At 38.6% G+C, this 18,034-nt stretch overlaps 1 protein-coding gene across 2 annotated transcripts in view; it reads right to left on the minus strand.

Annotated features, from left to right (window-relative positions):
* LOC113116403 (glutamate receptor ionotropic, kainate 5) overlaps positions 1–13,409 on the minus strand; it is a 65,118-nt gene extending 51,709 nt beyond the window's left edge. For both annotated transcript variants that reach the window (XM_026284548.1, XM_026284547.1), the window contains exons 1-3: positions 13,066–13,409; positions 12,790–12,880; positions 7,727–8,876 (exon numbers count right to left, since the gene is read on the minus strand). The gene's annotated coding sequence lies outside the window, so the exon portion shown is untranslated. The remainder of the gene's footprint in view (positions 1–7,726; positions 8,877–12,789; positions 12,881–13,065) is intronic.
* Between the last annotated feature and the right edge of the window lie 4,625 nt (positions 13,410–18,034).

The raw sequence follows: 18,034 nt of genomic DNA on the forward strand, positions 1-18,034 counted from the left end.
CTGACCTCTCTGTGTCATTAAAATGAATCCACCTTGCGTGCTAATGCCTCACAAGGATAAATAATTCAGTGCGGGCACACGCTGATGGGCCAGGCTAATTAAAGAGCAGACCGGCGGTGAGACGTCGCCACCTCACACATTTGCACCACTTAACTCAGATTGTCAAACCTTGTGGTCGTGTCCGTAACGTGGCGTGACAGCTGTCTGGGCCTCACAGGGTGGCAAATGTCAATCGATGACGGAGGTCCCTGTGCGATTGCGACGCGCCCAGCTGTTTGAAATCAAACAACAGCATACCGTGAACGCCACAACCTGCTTATTAACCTGAGGGGAAAACCATCAGAACATGGCGTTCAGGAAGAGTCGACTCAAGCGTTTGTGACAGACGCCCAGACCGTTTAACTGCTTGAGTAATTTGATGGACAACTAGACACACACGCACAATTTTTCTGAAAGCTTATAAACAGTGCTGAAAGACCACTGTACTGCTGTGTACAGTGGAGTGTTGACTGTACTTTAAAGTGAGACAAAGATGATGAAACAACAGTGTGAATGGATTAACAGTACTGTGATCAGACACCGGAAAGAAAACACATGAGCTGATATCATTTCAAGGAGACTTAATCATGAGGACAGAGTGTACCCTGACCTCGCTGTGAGGCCGTAGGCTCTATGAAAGCTGTTAGAATACTGTGACATTTACTCAAGAAAAACCAATGTAGTGCCTCGTATGAAGATGATTCCTCTCGCTCTATGGAGGGATGATATTAACTTGATAGCTAACCCAGAATGATCGTTCTGTCATCATTTACTCACCCTCATGTCAAACATTTGTGACTTTCTTTTGGTGAGCAAGAAAGAATATTCTGGGTGCTGTTCAGTAATTAGGAACTAGAAAGTTTAAATAATGTGCCGATTCTTTTGCATTCAGTTAGAATGATAGTTTTCATAAATTCTAATTCTCTCATCTTTTACTCACCCTCACAACATCCCAGATGTAGGGTTGTCTAAAGTACAGACAGATTTTAAAAGCATTAATTGATGGGTTGACTTTGTGGGGTCCTGTATACTTGCACTGTACACACTCACAGAGTTGGAATATTTTTATTTGTCTGTGTTTCCTTGAAGAGAGAAAGTATCAGACGGCATGAAGGGAGAATTAAAATTTTTGGCAGGAGTATCCCTTCAAGTGAGTGAGTTTAGAATGAGGAAAACATTTAAAGATCTTTCTCCATATAGTGGACTTCAATGGGCGCCAATGGGTTGAAGGTCTACATTTTTTCGATACAGCTTTAAAGGGCTCTACAGCTAAACAATGGGCAATGTTCTAAAAAAAAAATTTAACCGATATACTTTTTAAACACAAATGCTCGTCTTGCAATAGCTCTGCTATACACATCTATGACTTCAAGCATTGAGTAATCTTGTTGGAAAGATCACGTGTGAAAGGTGGAAGTACCGACCCAGTGTATACAATTGCAGAGAAGGAGGACCATTCAAAAGTTGTTGTATTTTGAATTACACATATTTATATGTCTTTGTATCAGCTTATTGTTTAAAATAGCCCATTCCTGTGCGTATCCTCGATGCTTGAAGCTTAACCTAAAATATTTCTTATTCTATGAAAAATTTAACCCTACCAACCAAAAGTATATGAAGCTGCACTGAAACTGCAATTTGGACCTTGAAACCATTGGTCCCCGCTGAAGTCCACTGTATGAAGAAAAATCCTGTAATGTTTTCCTTAAACAAACTTAATTTATTTTCGACTGGAGAAAGAAAGACATGAAAATGGGTGTGAGTACATTTAAATTCTGGAGTGAACTAATCCTTTAAGAACCCGATTTGTAAACAATTCACACAGATTGATCCTGTGAACTGGATCAAATGGTTCATTAAAAAGATCAGACTCAAAATAATGATTTGTTTATTAACTGGCCATCACTGTTCTCTTATACCCTCTCTTGAGACAGATTTAGGACATAGGTCAAGACTTTTGGTGAATAACGTTTTACATTTTGATTGTAGGGCATCAGAAAGCTATAAAACAGCATACAATTTATTTACTTGATACTCTCAAGCTTGACAGTTCTCCTTTAATGTTCTTACACTGAAAATTGCTTTCTACAGAACAAAGAGAGTCATATGGGTTTAGAACAAAATGAGGGCCAGAAAGATTTTGTATTTTAAATTTTTGGGTAAACTACTACTACTACTTTCAAAAACAAATTGCGACCTGTGGACATAATAGCTAATATAATATATTCCGGCAAACACGGGGACAGCAGCAAACACATCAGAGCATGTGCCCATTTCTCCTGCTGCGTTACTTGAAAGCAAACACAGCTTATGTTTATTTATTAGACGCCAGTGCAATGCACTTCAAAGGACTGTCCAGTCAGAAGCTGCCTGAGACTAAGCTCACAGAACCTGCAAATTACTTCTGCCCCTACCAGGCCCAAAATCACCTGCCAAGACAGTTACATTAGCCTTTCACTGTTTACCCTAGAGCATTAAAACAAGTTCAAGGTGAAAATCGTCACATGCCCTGTGCATATCAAGATTAGATACAACTGAGATAGATTGCTAAAATAATTGGCTCCCCTCAGTCTGACACCCCAAATTGTGAACATGTCCAATTTCCAGTGAGGAAAAAGTACAGTGGAGGTTGTGCTGGAGTTTGTTCCATCTTTGAGGTCTCAGGCTTTGCTCTTGATAGTTAATCAATAAGACATATTGCTTTGGGTCAAAAACGGGAGCTAGCTGAGCAACCATAGACACTCTGTCCAGATAAGAAAGTCAGCTTGTGTAATTTATCCATTAGATTCCGATGTTGCACTAGTGAGTTTCCTCATTGCCGACATGGTTTCTGTGATTTTGCCAAGTAAGACATGTTCCTGGATCAACATTACTGTCAAAAAAAATCCTAACCCTACCCATAATTTATTCCTAAAATCAGTGGGAAAGTATAGTTGATTAACATCGGTGTAGTAGCACTTAACCCTGGGTTTAAGCCTAAAATAGGTATTTTCTGAAAAGTATCTCAATTTTGATTAGTTGATTGGAATGTTGTGCCAGGATCAACAAGGATGTAGCTACTTGGTGAAATCAGACTCACCTTGCCTACATAGGCATTTGCCTCCAATGGCAGCATCTTAACTCAAATGGGATAGCCTTTTCCACAAATGACACATGCAATGATGACTTGCACATGCTATATACCAAATGTATAGGGACAAGAAATACACTCCACCACAATAAGAAAGAAAAAAAAAAATCAAAAAATCTAATTTAAAACACATATTGCACGTTCATAGAAATTAGCTTCCATTCTATATTTAATTTGGTTTTAAAGTTTAAATTCTATGACTCTAAAAATGTCATGTGGTGTAACCATGTAAAAAATAACATTAACCTTACGTGTGTGTACCTTAAAGAGCACCCATTATGTCCTTTTTTAAACAAGATGTAATGTAAGTCTGATAATATTACGTCTAATATAAGTTTCTGGGGATTAAAGCACGTGGATTTTTATAATTAAAGGATGGTTGTGTACACATACTGCCAACACACATTTATGTTCAATCAACATGTAAAAGTGAATTTTGCATTATAGATGCCCTTTAAAGCTTTCAATTAGTCTAATTCCTCAAAGCATTACTGTATGATCCCCTTCCCCATGATTCATTTGCTTTTCAAGCCATTTCCTACATCATCTCTCTGAGTGGCTTGTCTTTAGGGTGAGATGGTTGAGGGCTAACTGCAGAGATGTGAGAACCCAAGTTCACCTGCGCTCTGTGTGCTTATGAAAGAGGGTTGCCATTGATTTTGCACTGTGAAGGACTAATAAAGATGGATCTTTTTCAGAGCAGGACTGAAATGAGGGCCTAAAGGTAAGAGCCACAGACAGGCAAAGCTAGTTGTCCTTAATGGAAGATTGATTTTAATTGTGACACCACCTGATTGGCTCAGTTCTAAATGAATGAAAGAGGAAAAAAAGAGATGGAAATGAAAAGCAGAGAGTGACCAATGTATTTTCTCTAAAGCAAAAGCACTTCAAAAGCATTACCATGACTCGGAATGTTTTTTTTCTCTATTCAACATTATGTTTTTCTTGAGGGGGTAAAAGGGTATCATTACTGTCATGAAGAAAGCTTCAAAAAGGTCTGAAATAACACCAGCAATCATTTTCATTTTCCTTTCTAAAAATGCATTCCAGAAAAGGTTGCAGTCCAATTTTTGCTCTCACCTTTATTTAAAAAAATTAATAAATAAAAAATCAACAATTTATTTTCATTCTTATAAAAGGTAGTACACAGAACCAAGTATGCCTCTTTTTTTCTTTTATTTAAAGTACACCCTTGACTTCTGACTGTGGCACACTCAGACTTAAATATTAGAAGCTAAATTATGCTGAGTGTTGGAGGAAATGGCTTGTAATGAAAGCTTTTGCGCACATGGCTCAGTAGAACTTGAGATTTTATTGCACTTTCTGAATCAGATCAGACCGCTCTCAGCAACCAATCACTTGTTGTTAGTTAATAAAAGTCTACCAATGCTTGAGTGCCGGTAGATATGCACACAAACACACACATAGAGATTCTTGGACATTTCACTTATGAAACACAGACCTCCAGAGACAATCAAAAATTTAATTTAAAGAGTTTTACCGAAATACAGGAAAACAATACAAACATTATTTTAGATTTTGAGTCTATTGTTGGTTTGAAACCATGTACTTTATACACTTTTTATTATTCTGTGCATCACCCATCTGCATTATTCCTTTTATATATTTCTAGCGTTCTTCTTGGTATTCTCATCACTCAAACCAAGAATTTGTTTTATGCTTTACTCAGCACACTGCGGCTCGGTACTGCACAACAATGCACTAGAAACTAGTAAATATGCCATTTGCAAGCCATACCGGTCACATTTTGCATCCCCAGTGTCCTCAAAAATCACTGAGCCATGAGTTTTTTCTTCTCTTTCACGCATGGACCCAAACGCTTATGCATAAATACACAAGCTCTTATTTCAGATCAATATAATCGATCCTGCTGCCAGTGGACCAATGCACTGGAACTGATGTCATATTTGTGATGTCGACATTTCGGTGATGTCATTTAATTCTTGCCATTCAGCAGCTGTCGATTCGGGGGGCTCGTGAGCTGCGTACATTTCCAAACAATACATAACTCAAACGAACCTTCAAGGGCTTGAAGAACAAACCACACTAAGCTCCATTCAGTGAAGAACCAGTGATTCTCTCTTCGCTGCTGCCAGAAACAGCTCTGCTAGAGATCTCTCTGACATTACAATAAAGCTGCTTTTTCATCACCACTGTTGAACCCTTCTCATGTCCTCCTGTGCGACAATCACAGTTTTATGTCCGCGCTTGGCCTTTCCAATTTCAGTGAATATTACTTTTCAGGAGGTTTTCCAAACAGGTAGAAATAAATCTGGTTTATATTGAGGGATATTCTCGCAGAATCTTTCTTGGCACAATTATATAGACACATATCAGTCCAGGCAGGGCCTCATATTTGAGACACTGTGAAATCCTACTAGCTTTGCGGTTTATTCCAAGTAGGCTACGATATCAATCCCATTCATCACTTCTGTCAGCACAGAAGCTGATAAGACCGGCATGATCTTCCTGTAGTATCTTATAATGGTGTGAATGTGTGAAGTAATGTAACTTAACTAATAACAACTGGCAGTTTATTACAGGATATTAATGAGGATATTAAGAAGCTGCTTCCTAATGTTAACAAATCTGCAAAGGTTTATTGCTGAACGTTTCATTTTAGTGCCGTGCTAACTCTGGTAATGCTTTTGGACACCTGTGCCTCTCCCAGTATTTGTAGCCCAGACAGAAGTAACAACAGTCACTGCCATGGCAACAGTACATGCTGATGTCAAAGCGGCAGCTGGCGTGTGCATTCAGACTCTGGATTGGTGACAGTAATGTTAATTAAGCATCAAAAACTCCAAAGGCTAGAAAACATGCACATATCTGCACCAGCAACAGAAGATGGACATCAGTTGGATAGGGATAGTCCAAAAGATGTTGTTATTCACACAATACAGCAGGTAGAGAGACAGCAAGACAAAAGGACATGCTATTCTATTAAAGCAGAGACACATCCATTATGTCAGAAAGGATTTGCTAAACCTGTGGAGAGCAGTCACACGCTGAGGAGATTACATAATGCCTCTAGTTTTCAGCTTCAAATGAGACATTAAATGGATTATTCACCCAAAAAAATTAAGTTCTGCCATTATTTACTCACCCTTCATGTGATGCCAAACTTATATGATGTTATATTTTGCAGAGCACACAAAGAAGAACTTTCCAAGAATATTTTGATCACTACATGTGCTTGTCACACTTTTTTCACACGGTTACAGTGAATGTAGACTGAGGCTTTCACGAAATCAAAAATAATGCTTAAGCACCGTAAAAAAACAAACAAAATTTATCTAAACCATAGACTGCAGTGTTCCACCAAACTGTGCAATACAACTACTGATGAGTTCTGCCTCGAGGTCCTTCCTCACTTCCATTTGCCTCTTTCCTTTCTGTTTTTAAAGAAATGTAGGGTTTTATTTAGCAAGACCGTAGTAAATTTAATAGAAGTGAAAGTAAAGCCAGTAAAGAATTGTTATTACAAAATCTATTTCAATAAGATGCTATTCTTTTAAACTTTCTAGTCATCAAAAAAGCATTAAAATGTATCTCAGATTCCAACTGCTTTTAACACTGATCATTAGTAGAAACCAAATGAGCATATTAGAATGATTTCTGAAGGATGACATGACACTGAAAACTGGAGCAATGATGCTGAATATTGAATATAATGATGCAGCTTTGCCATCACAGGAAAAAAGTACATTTGAAAATATATTCAAATAGAAAAAGAGTTTTAAATTGTAATGATATTTCACAATATGAATTTATCTCCTGATCCTGATGAATAAATGCAACCTTGGTGAGCGGTAGAAACTGACTTCAAATATTTTAATCTCAAATTCAAATCTCATACATATTCGGTGCACTCCAATTGACTGACACATCTAACATCAAACTTAGATGTTAGCACATAACACTTCTTTTGGGTTGATCAGTTAGCAACAAAGGAGTTTGGAACAGCACAAGGGTGAGCACTGAGCAAATGACAGACCAGTAATTCAGATTCTGCTAGACTTTTCTCACATTCCAATCTGGATCCTAAATGCGAACGAGAAGCTCCGATAGGTCTATTACATGCCTGCCTACAAAAACCCATAAACGCACTCCATTTACTCAGAAGAGGATATTCAGGCCCGCAGAGCACCATGGGAAGTGCGTGCGGTGGGAGTGTGGTGATGTTATTCATAGTTCACTGAGCTGTTTAAGGGCACATCCCTACTCACTTTCAGGTGATGGAGGGAGTCGGATCGTCCCAGTCCTCATACTATGATGGTTACACAAGAGAAAACAAAACAAATGAGTTGAACTTCATCTAATGGGCAGTGACAGAGTAAGGTGGGCGTCACAGCGATAAAAAAGCTCATATTGTCTGCGAAGCAAAAACACATGTACCATCACTTCAAGCGTACCAGGTTACATGAACAGCAGAACAAACAACAAGCTTAAAGCCTTTTAAGCCTAAACAACTGTTACAGATTCATTCCAAATGCTCACTCATGCACACACACGGACAGGAATAAAAATACTCACAGAATGAAGCGGACCGGGTCAGGGACAGAATGCCATGGATTTCTGTGGTGACAAGTGAACGCAGTCCTCCGGGGAATCGCAACACGTCTGCTAGGATGACAGGTTGAAAGTCACAGAAAGGGAGTGGTGTGGAGAGTCTCAAAAAGGAGAAGGTATTCCAGCTAGAAATTATCCATCTGAGAGCCCTTCACAAGCTGTGATTCTTATAATAATCCACTTTGAGGGGACAAAAGTCGTTTATTCTTATTTTTACAAAGCTCAAGCACTCAGAAAAATAACCCCACCAATGGGCACCAAAAATATAGTGAGAGGAAACCGAAGTGTCACTGTTACTTATTTATTTTTCTCTCTCGTGCACGCACTGTTAATGTTGACCCTCCAGGCTTTAACACAAAAATGGGAGGGAGCTGCAATAACGGCCAATTCTCAGAATTCGGCACTCCAAGAGACAATCACATGCTCCCACATGCACATTCGCACACTTATGCACTCTCCTGCGCACACATAGAGGCTTTGGATATACATTGGCGTCTAGCTGCCTCTTCCTGTCAGCCTTTGGCACAAACCCTCATCCATCGCTGCAAAGGCCTTGCATACACGCACAAAAACACTCAAACCCAGTCAGCACTTTCACCCTGCTTTCCTCTGCCACCTCACTCTACCTTACACGGTATTGCTTTTAGTTTCACAGAGAATTGTTTCTCAGGCCCACCTGCCACATATGATGAAGGGGAGCATTGACTTGAGCAAAGAAACTAGAATAGATTAAAAACATATAGCGGAAGATTTGAAGTCTCAGAGCAAAAGTCCTCCAGAATAAGTGTAGCTCAAGTGTCTGGGAGGATGAACTGATTAAGGAGCCCAGCGCTCAGGTGGAGACGTGGAGAGAGCGGCTCACGCTCTGTTCTCCAGCACCCTCATCAATCCAGCTATCCCTCCAATTCCCACGGCTCCTCCCTTCAGGAGTTCAGGAATGAGTTTTGGCAAGAACACTCCCTCTGTCCTCGGAACGGCACCTCTGGGATGGAGGCGGATCGAGTTATGGCTGCTCCGAGGTCCGTGGAAGCAAACAGAACCGGAGGGGCGTCACATCCGTCGCCGCACTGAGAATTTCCTCATCTGAGTCTCGTGCCCTTGCATTGCTTAAGACCTGAGGAAAAACAGTGAGAAATATGCATGATCAATTATTCATTATGCTGTAGTACAGACGGCAACCTTCAATACTGATATGACTGTCCTACTACGATGGAGTTTTGATATACCATACTGATTTTTCTGAACTAAAACCAAAATGTCATTATAGAACTTCCAGACTCACGTTTCTTATTCACAAGAGTAATTCAGTTACACCATGCGTGTATAACAGCGAGAGTACTGTGTCAATGCAACAGTGTAATGTTATTGAATGGATGTGCTCAAACGTGACAAGATCATTACATTGCAATCAATATCCAATCAAAACACAGCCTCATTATCATACAATAAAAGCACTGAAGTACTCTATCATGACTGAACTGACATTAGCTGCTACTAATAATGCCTAACTATGAATGTCAGGGACAAATACGGTAGTAATGTGTAACACTATTTACTTCCTTAATGGATGTTCCTGCTTCACTGTTGCACGTTGTTACAAATAAAAAAGGTCTTTAATAAGTAATAACTTATAAATCTTTAAAAAAAAAGAGACATCTTTCTTTTGGCCACACAGGCTATTGCATATATTAATCAACAGCCAAACAGGCATTGTTTTAGCAAGTTAGCATTTAAATATGTCCTTATTCTTACATCTATTGTACTTTTTGTGATAAACTGAATTCTCTCCCTATTCTTTTTCTCATTGAATATCATCTTTCATTTAAGAATACATGAATAATAAATAATAAATAAATAGTTTACTGGCTTTTGGTTATATTACATTTGTTATATAAAATGGAAAGTATTGGCATATTTAACCTAGACTTAATATTTAACAAGCAAACACACAATAGTCAAGGGATTTGAAGCAGATTCGTTTGGACCTGGCCAAGGGTTCCCAGACTGACTAATTGTAGATGGTCACGAGAAATAACAGCCTCATCAGAGTGTAAAACTCTCTGGTGAGACGCACTGTTCTATTAATAAGAAAGGAGAAGGTAATTAAAGGTGGATCCTCTGGCGTGGAGCTGTTCTATCCAGATTCTTATTTCCATACAATTCTTCATGTCATGCTTTGATTAGGAGGGTGTCTCCCTCATCAGCAGGACTGATATGAAGGGGAGGAGGAGGAGAGGGGTGAAGGGAGACAAAAAAAAAGGGTGATGAGGGAATGGAGAGGAAGCGTCATGGACGGTGGCAGAGTGAGAATGAGACCTTAAAAAAGGACTGCATTAAAAAGATATGCTCGGTTAGACAAAAAAAAAGAGGACAGGAGAGGTCTCGGAGAGGTGTAGAGACAAAGAAGGATAGACAGACAGAAACAGAAGCTAAGCGAGAGAACAGTAGAGACAGAATGTGAGAATAACTACTGGGAGGTCATTTATGCAAATCTAGAAGCAGAATTCATATTTGAGCAGCACACCCCCAGAAATACATTACAGTGCACAATCAAAGAAAACAAAAATCCTATCTTACCGAACATAAGGGTTTAAATAATAGAATTATTTAATTTAACAGTATGTATCTCCCATGAAAATACCGTAAAACCTTAACATTTACCTCAAAGTCAGTGGTACTGTCAAAGCGTGCTTTTAGATAAAGATGATATGTTACACCAAGTAACTGTACTTGAGTATTTGCAAGGACTCAATTTCTTGGTTTTAAAATAAATAAAAAAGCTCTGTATTCCACATAATTGTGTGATACCTATTAGTAAATTTCAAGGGTAAAAGGTCCCATTGTTTAGTGCCAATAGTGTATTGATGTATAGAGCACAGCTCACACAGAAGTCACTTTCAAACCAAGCAGCTTTCGGCTGGTCAATGTGGCAAGTCCATGAATTTTGTGTGGCTTCCGACTGACTGGATTTAACCCTTGAAAATTCACTGTACAATTGTAAATGTGATCGCACCTTTACGGGTGGGTTATTTTGACCTGGCCAGGAACCAACCACTTAGCAACCATCCAGAACACCCTAGCAACCACACAATAATATGCAAACACCTATTAAAATGATATCAGAAATAAAAAAAATGATGCCCTGGAAACAGTCTAGGCTGTGGTATTGAGTTTGGCATGGGAAAATAATTAATTAAAATACTCATGCAAAAAAGTATTTTTAAATTAACAACTAAAAACTTGAAAATGTATGAAATGAGAGCAGATCACAGTCCTGACACTGGTGTCTCTTTTGCTTATGAGACACGACGCTCTCAAGAGTCTCTTACTCAAGTGTTCCTCTTTTCTTCTCTATTCCATCCCTTCCTCCTATTCAGACAGCTTCCTCTCTTACTCTTTCTTCCAACACAGACAAGTCATTCTTCATGCTCACACAACTATATAAACAGGGCTGAAGGCCCACTGACTCGCAAACCCTGTAAAATGGTTTATAAGGCTAGAAGGTGGGGAGAGGCGGGGGAAGATGGACACTAAAATATATCCAGGCCTGAACTGTGACCTTTTAAAGCATTCTAAAACACTACTGATTAATACACAACCATCAACACACAAAGAAACCAATGGGAGCATTTAGCATGTTAGCAGACTGTCACTTGTGTGAGAGTGAGCAGGTGAGATGTGGTGTGTGCATCAGGTGGGAAGATACAGAGACAAAAGGTCAGATATCTGGATTGATGTTATGTGAGAAATCCACATCGCAAGCAGAAGACAACAGCTGCCATGTTCTCATCACACACACACAAAGTGCAGAAAATGTGAAAAAAGACTGAAGCTACATCTGAGTGAGTGAGCTGGATCTGGCTGTTAACAGTGAGCAACAGTGTCCACCACACAGATATAACACACACACACACACAGCAGCAGTGCCAATGTGTGCAACAGGAAAAAATTCTGCCTTCACCCTGAATATAAACTAACTGTGGAAAATGTGCACAAATCTTCTTAATATGTTGGTCTTGTTTAAGGATCTAAACAGCCTAAAAATAAGATAAATTTACTGAAAAAATATTTTCAGTATTTCAATATTTTTTAAAAAACATTTATTTTTCTTATGGACCCTGTGTTTTATGCATAATCCTCAAACTATGATAGATTTACATTATAATTTGTGTTAAATTAAATTAACTAAATGAAAATAAATAACACACACATTCCAAAAAAATCCTTGTTTTAAGAACAAATGTAACTATTTAAAAAGGTTTATGCTCAAAACAAGGAAAATCGGCTGGAAAATGGAAACTTCAACAAACAAAGATATATACTCAGTCTGTACAAACAAGTCCCTCTTATCTTACAAAATTACTTTTTACATTTTCCAAAATAAAGTGAATCTTGTTTTAAGAATTTTTAGATATTTACTTAAATATACAAGAACAAACATTAAGAAAATAATACACTTATGAGTTATGCTTAAAATATTTTTCTTTTTGGCATTTATTTGATGTTGTTTGAAGTATAAATCTATAACATTTATTGAAATGTATGTTTAAAACAAGAAAAACCAAATGCCAGTGGGGTAAAAAGACCTACTTCAAGAAATGTTCTCTGAAAACAGATTTTGTATTACTTAATAAAAACAACTAAAATATTTAAACATCTTAGTTTGGATCTTTTTCCTAGAAACGCAGGCAAACTACTAATTAAGAAAATGATTATTCCCAGTGTACGAATAAAGAAAGAATCAGTATAGCAGAGGAGAGGAGAGAGGCAACCAATACAAATTTCTTTCAAATGTGCAAGTAGAAGAAGACAGCCAGCTCTCTCTGACTCAGACTAGAGGATGGAGGAAGAATAAAAAATAGGGAGCTCAGGAAACAGGGGAAAAAATCTGAACGGTGCACTGAGATTTAACGAAACAGCAAATGAGAAATTCATCAAGAGTGATGCCAGAGGACATCCTATGACAGAAAGAAGATCTAGAGAAAAACCAGAAAACTGGAGAGAGCGTGAGAGTGTTGGAAACTCACCCCTGTGTGAGAGTGGTCCTCCTCAGGTTAATACAATCCCTGCTCTGTGGAACCATTCTGGGCAGAGCCTGTTTGGAGCACTGCACACTGTCTACAGAATACCAATCACACACCGGCAACACACACACACACACACAGTCAGTCAGTCAGTGAGCGAGCGGCATGGCATTCTCTTTCACTCAGTGTTTCAAAAGCAAGCCACCACAAAACAGTAGTTGTGCTTTATGAGCTGTGAACGAAACGGTCATAATGCAATAAGCTTTGACACAAACGTACACAGAGATAAACACGGTGAGACGCAGTTCCAACGACGACCCCAGTGATGGGAGACAACAGGCCGATCTGCTCAGGAACTGAAGATGAGAGGATCGTGTGAAGCTCCTCCGGTGCACCTCCTCTTTTCCTTCTGTCTTCTCACTCACTCTCTTCAGCGTCGAGCATCAAGAGGCTCTGTAATGTTTCTCTTCTACCAACTGTCCTTTTTTTCCTTTGCTTTCCTTTCTTTTTCAAGTACCTAACAATGTTCATAGCTGTAATTCCAAAGCACAGCAGTGCAAGCTGCATTCACTCGGTCTTCAAACCCCCTCCCTTCCTCATATGCACTCACTCTCTCTCTCTCTCTCTCTCTCTCTCTCTCTCTATCATTGTATCCCCCTACCTCCTCTGCTCTCCCTCCAATCCAATCAGCTCTCACTCCTTCTCTCGCTGCTCCTTCCTGCACCCCTTTTCTCCTTCTCTCTCCTCCTCCTCCTCCTCCTCTTTCAAAAGCAAATATCAGCCAGCATCAGTGAGATCACAAGCTTCTCACACAAGTGTTCAAATAAGTATAGAAAACAGTCACAAAGGTAAAACACTTGACGTGCCTTGACGCAGCAGCACAATGCTAGGTAACAGACGTCACAATGTCAACTCAAACTACAAACTACAACTCAAACTTGTACCGATTATTTGAAGCATTTGAATAAAGTTAACAAACTAACACAGAGATAGAAACCCAACAGGTTATACGTGTACTAAAATGATTGTAAAACTAACACACACACACAATGTTTTTTTTTTACCTATTTGACAAAAGGAAAAAGAGAAAACAACAGACAAAAAAAAAAGGTTTATTCACTGACAGTCAGATTCCACATGCACACTGACATTCCTAATCCTACCAATTAACTTCTAATCATTTGATAAGCATGTGTGTCGTGTCTCTTTAAGGGTTGTCATGTGCACCTGTTGTTAAGCAGGAGTCCCCTTCACTGCAGCCCTGTTTGTCTACACACTGGAGAATCATCCAGCCCTTTCCCTTTCTCTCTTTTCCTGAAATGGCTAAATATGCATTCAACAGCTGTCTCTCCACCTCTGCTCTGCAGCCTCATCAGCACAGAATCCCCTTTTGATGCAACCGAGCAGACTCTCCAATATGACACGAGGCACAAATCTTGCGCTGGGATGACGCCGTTTCAAAGCCTTGTGTTCTATACCTGTAACTGGAGGTAAATCCTTGAATACAACCCTCATTTCCATAAGATTCCCTTGTTATTCTTACAGAGACAAGCAGAAACCCAAGGGTACAAGGCTGAGAGAGAGAGAGAGAGAGGAGGGACTGAATGGGAGGGGAAGGAGGGACACGGACGGAAAATGATGGAGTGAATGGGAAGAGGGATGAGGGAATGGAGGTGGGATAGGGAGAAGGAGGGAATGGGAAAAGGAAAGAGAGAGAGAGAGAATTGACATTCAGCCTGTGCACTGTGCCTCACTGGTGGAATAATGATTAGCTACTCAGTATTCCAGTCACATAGCCTCTACAATAAATGGGGGGGAAAGAGTGGGAGAGAGAGAGAGAGAGAGAGAGAGAGATGGTATAGCAGTGTAATGAGAAGGACCGGCAGACAGAGCGCGCGTGTGAAAGAGAACGGGAGAGAAACGGACCCAACTACACCAGATAAGCATGGCAAACCTTTAAACAGGAGGCTTCGCAAACATGTAGCCATTTCAGAAACACACATGAACATGATATGTTATTTCCCACCAGCGCTGAAGCTGGTGTATGATAGCTAAATCAGCATATCCACACCTCATTCATCACGTTTACCCTCTCTCTTGCTCTCAAACACACAAAGACGAAGGGTCAGCGCAATCCATGAGGGCCAGAGCTTCTTTTCTATATACAAACAAGCTCATGGGTCTCTTTCGTTAATGAATATATATACCGCAGCATCACACATACACGCGCTGCAGTACGGATATAGCACACACACATACACAGAGGGGCAACACACAAGGGGGAACACTTTGTCAAAGTCACAGTAGGTACAGCTACCTCAGCAAAGAGACAGATGCAGAGAAAGAGAGGACTTATATGCACATGCCACAAAAATATGCATCATCGTCCAAATATCTTTATCATTTAAACACAAAACAGATCTCATCACATCAAAGTCGCTCACTGAACAAGTAAAACAGGTGTAGAAGAATCAGGGTCAGACATTTGCGGTCCGTCTATACCTGACACTCGTAGTCTTTACTCACTGGTGTATTGTAAGGTCAGCAGGTTTCAGCTCAGCACTGAATATGCAGCCTCACGGCTTGTACTCGTGGGTAGATATTTATAGAATTTACAAGATTAAACAGTATGAAGGATAAAGGCGAACTAAATGGTTTTATTCTTCAAGGCTTATTGACCGAGGAAATTACACAGCTTTTTGTTTTCCTTTTTTTATAATATTTTATCAGTTCATCTTCACTGTATATGATTCAAATAATTTTCTCAGATAAAACATCATAGAATTTGATACCTGTTTAGCTCAATGAACAGAATCTGTGCCATAATGTTAATGAATAAAAAAATATTATGACTTGCCCTTAATTTTAATAAAAACTCAAGGTTACGGTGAGAAACTTATATGGAAGTGAATGGGGGCCAGTATTTTAAAAAGCAGAAATATGGAGCTATTTTATTTAACCACTTACATAAATTCTTACAATACCACTTACTATACATTTTTAGCTGATAAGTTGTTCATGTTATTTTTATGGTAATTTTAGTCTTTTTCTTTTACATTTAGGTATCATGGCAACAAAGGAGATTTAACTTTACACATAAAAAGTTAATAAGCATTTTTTTTCCTTGAGCTTGACTCACCAGCTGATTTGTCTACAAAACAGCCATTCTGTCTTTGCTAAAATACTAGCAAATGCTAGCAAAAACATCAGAAAATCAGTACTTGGATTTATATTTATTATTTAATGTTATTCAGAATTACAACTGAATAAAAAAAAAAAGAAAATAAAAAAACTTTTACTAGTCGATCATTGTTTATACAATAAAAATATTTCATTGTATTTTTCCAAAAATAGCTGATTTTATTTAAATTCTAAAGGCATAGGCTTTACTCTTTGTTTATCTAATGTTGGTTAACAGATGTTGGTGTTAACAGAAAGTAGATTCAATCAAAAGCATTTTGTATAAATCGATTATCTTATTTATTTGTCCCCTAAAGCAGCTCAATGACAAAAAAATACCGCTGGTGCATCTTAAATTGCCAGATTGCCCATTTACATGAAGGTCACGGAGTTATTGCTAGACAAAGTCTGTAAATTAATGAGCTGGGGAAGATATCTATCAAATGGTTATTTGGGAATTCAGTGCAGGGAAGGGAAATGCTGTTTCGATATCTCTGTCTATCATTTATGGGACTAATCATAATGATGCAGCAGCTGTATGGGGAGGAGTTCAGCGGGTCCTGAGTAAATTGAGGGAGCAAGGAAGCGAGTGCAGGCAAACACTATGAGCTCCAGTAATGGCTCTACTTAGCCTCAATCTCTCAATGAGCTGGGGTAATGGAGCTCAACTCAAACCTCATTCAACTAGTGAAAATTCACGACAAAATTTGCAGTTAAAGAGCCCAAAGTGCTGGTTTCACTGCAGTCATCACTTACATCCAAAACTGCAGGATCATTTACTGTGTTTGTACTCTGGGAGGCTGGTGAAAAAATAGAGAAAAACTGAAATTTAAACCACTTTTTTTCCCGTTATTTCATTTGTGCTTGCACAGAAAGAGAGGCATAATTCTCAGCATAATATTCTGAGGCAAATAGGTTGGACAAATTACTTTTCTGCAAATATCTGGCCATTTTTTCCCGGTGCAGCACACCTGGGACTGCATACATGTTGCTGGGCAACCATAAGTGGCCTATAGTGAGGATGATGAACTATATATTACCTTGCTGAAGAATTGCTTATTCTTTTATTTTCACTATCATATATTATTATTGATGACAGAAATAACTCAAGTCACTTAAAAGCTGTGCATTTTAATTTTTAAGTTGGTTTCTGCTTAATGTTCTGCACCAGTGCACCCCTATAGCAGCTCAATCTATACTACCCCCAGTAATAAACCCCAATTATTACATGCAAGGAATGTTATCCTTTCTAGAACTTCCGCTGATTTATATTTACCTGGAAAGAAGCACAAACAACAACAAAACACAAAAAACGCCATCCATTTTCACGTGTCTCTCAGCTACCTCAAACGTTGAAAAGCTTTAACTTATCAATACTCACTTTAGTCTTGTGGGGGGGGGTGTTTATCTTTTACTTTTGAAGTTGTAGCAGTTTAAACCGTAAGAATTCGCGAACATTCCACAGGTTTCTAACGAAAACCTATTCAAGTTCATCCATCGTCACACGCTACGCTTCCGGTTCCCATATATGGACTGCCAGCTGTGAACTTGCAAAATGATTGACAGACACAAGCTTACAGTAAGTGTCATGTTTCCAGACAATTAAATGCATGTCATTAATATGTATTATAGTTTAAATTTATATTAAATGCATTTAGCCAACTCACTCAAGTATAACTTTGAGCAATTCTTCATTTGTAATGTCATAATTACTTATTCTATCTTCGAAATACGAGTGTGCTGCTTAATGTTTTGATAAACATTTTTGCCGGAATAAAACATGATCTAAAGTAATTTCTATTGAAACGTGTATATCATGTATTTAGATATATATTTTATTTAGTTACGAGTATATATATAAAATATATTCAATTTGAATTAAATAAATAATCAAGTACTTTAATTGTGCTTTAGTGTGTTTGGTCAACAACAAAACATTGTTAAAACAACTATTTAAAATGTACTTTAAAGTAACATTTGTAACTTGACAATGTGTGTCAAACTTTATAAAATACGTTAGAAACAGTCATGAAATTGTACACTTAAGCAGCCTTTTATGCTATGAGAA

Source organism: Carassius auratus, chromosome 16 (assembly GCF_003368295.1).
Source record: "Carassius auratus strain Wakin chromosome 16, ASM336829v1, whole genome shotgun sequence".
Lineage (NCBI taxonomy): Eukaryota > Metazoa > Chordata > Actinopteri > Cypriniformes > Cyprinidae > Carassius > Carassius auratus.